The following is a 2,504-nucleotide window of genomic DNA, read 5'->3' on the forward strand; positions in this document are numbered from 1 at the left end:
GGGTCTCGCTCTTGCTCAGGCTGGTCTCAAACTCCTGAGCTCAAACGATCCACCCGTCTTGGCCTCCCAGAGTGCTAGGATTACAGGCGTGAGCCACCGCACCCGGCCGCATTAGCTTTTTTTGACGACTATTCGGTTTTGGGCTCTGTTTCAGCACTTCATCTTTATCCGACCATTGTGCCGAATGCTTGCAATTGTCAAAAAGAATCCATTTTTCATCACACATAACTATACGATGTAAAAATAGTTCACCTCTATGTTGTGACAGCAAAGAAAGGCAAGCTTCAAGACAATATCTCTTCTAATTTAATTCATGCGAATCCATCTATCCAGCTTCTTGACCTTGCCAATTTGTTTCAAATGGTCCAATATTGTTGAAATAGTAATGTCAGACCTTGCTGCTAATTCACACATAGGTAGAGATGGATTCACTTCCACTACAGCTTTCAGCTCATCATTATCCACCTTGGTCTCTGGTCACCCACATGACTCATTTTCAAAATTAAAATCACCACAATGGAACTTCTCAAACCACTGACACACTGTGCATTTGTTTGCCACATCCTTCCCAAACACTTCAATGATATTTCAAGTTGTCTGCGCTGCATTGGTTCCATGATGGAACTCATATTCAAAAATAACACAAATTTTTTACTTATCCATGGATTCATAAAAATTGCTCTAAAAAAAATTTGCAAGATAATTACAAGTCAAAACGTGGATTTGAAAGACTGAGGCTGTACCTTCACAATAAAAATAAAACAGGTGGTGTGAGCATGGGAAAGCAAAAGAAAACAAGGAAGTATGCGACCATGAAGCGAATGCTTAGTCTCAGAGATCAGAGGCTTAAAGAAAAGGACAGATTAAAACTGAAAAAGAAAGAAAAGAAGGATCCCAGTGTGCTGAAGGAAACAGAAGTCCCCCAACACCCTTCCTACTTATTCTTCCAATATAATACGCAGCTGGGCCCACCTTACCACATCTTGGTTGATACCAACTTTATCAACTTTTCCATTAAAGCCAAACTGGACTTAGTACAGTCAATGATGGACTGTCTGTATGCCAAGTGTATTCCTTGTATAACTGACTGTGTAACGGCTGAAATTGAGAAATTGGGGCAGAAGTATCGAGTGGCCCTCAGGATTGCCAAGGATCCAAGATTTGAACAATTACCATGCACACACAAAGGAACCTATGCAGATGACTGCTTAGTACAGAGAGTAACTCAGCACAAGTGTTACATTGTGGCCACAGTTGACCCAGACCTTAAACGAAGAATCTGGAAAATCCCTGGAGTTCCTATCATGTACATTTCTAACCATAGATACAATATCGAACGGATGCCAGATGATTATGGAGCCCCTCGGTTCGAATTCTTATAAGACAGTGTTCCTCTGCCTTTCTTCAACCAACTTTCTCTGTTAGCAATTTGTTAAGGACATACAGGACAATGAATTATTATTCTGTTCACCCATTTGCTCTATTATGAGCTGAATATGGTTAAATACACCCACTTTTGGATGCTATTTTGAAAATGAAATTTTGTCTCATTTAAAATTTTAAATGATGGTCAAAGGGTACAAAATCTCAGGCAGGAAGAATGTTTTGTTCTTTTTTTGAGTTCTGTTGCACAGCGTGGTAAATATATTAATACTAGAGTATTGTACATTTCAAAATTGCTAAGATAGTAAATTTCAAATGTTCTTTTGAGGTGATGGATGTGTTAACCAGTTCAATTTAATTATTCCACCTTGTATTCATGAATGATAACATCACTTTGTACCCCATAAATTTATACAATTATAAATTGTTGATTTACAACAAAAATAAAATTGTTGCATCTTTTTGTAAAAAAAAAAAAAGTGTCAAAGTGATGCGTCAGAGATATCAACTGTCAAACTCAGTGCTTAAGGAAATCAGACATTTCATAATAACCTATACTTTTTGTAATTTCCTGAAATGAATGCTTATATAATTGATATTCAACCTTTCCTGTTTCCTAATATATACATTTTAGCTTATTAATTAACCTCTAAGCAGCAGTGAGTTGCATTGCACAAGTTTTGTTTTGTTTTGTTTTAGAGACAGGGTCTCACTCTGTCACCAGGCCAGAGTGCAGTGGCATCATCATAGCTCAATGCAATCCCAAACTCCTGGACTCAAGTGATCCTCCTGCCTCAGCCTCCCAAGTAGATGGGACTACAAGTGTGTGCCACCATGCCTAGCTTTCTATTTTTTGTAGAAAAAAATAGGGGTCTCACTATGTTGGTCAGGCTAGTCTCGAACTCTTGGCCTCAAGCAATCCTCCTACCTTGGCCTCCCAAAGTGCTAGGATTAAAGTCATGAGCCATCACTCCTGGCCAACACAAGTTCTAATAAGCTGTATTTTTATTATTATTCAGTTCAAAATAGTATCTACCAGCCTGAGCAAGAGCGAGACCCCGCCTCTACTAAAATTAGAAAGAAATTAATCGGACAACTAAAAATATATAGAAAAAATTAGC

The 2,504-nt window shown here is 38.3% G+C and overlaps 1 pseudogene across 1 annotated transcript; it reads left to right on the forward strand.

Moving 5' to 3' along the window:
* Positions 1–765: 765 nt before the first annotated feature.
* Positions 766–1,475, forward strand: LOC105805528 (annotated as a pseudogene). The gene has a single exon (XR_001137218.1). The product of XR_001137218.1 is annotated as an rRNA-processing protein FCF1 homolog pseudogene (transcript).
* The last annotated feature ends 1,029 nt before the right edge of the window (positions 1,476–2,504 follow it).

This window comes from Propithecus coquereli, unplaced genomic scaffold (genome assembly GCF_000956105.1).
Source record: "Propithecus coquereli isolate 6110/MARCELLA unplaced genomic scaffold, Pcoq_1.0 Scaffold13, whole genome shotgun sequence".
In the NCBI taxonomy this organism is placed as follows: domain Eukaryota; kingdom Metazoa; phylum Chordata; class Mammalia; order Primates; family Indriidae; genus Propithecus; species Propithecus coquereli.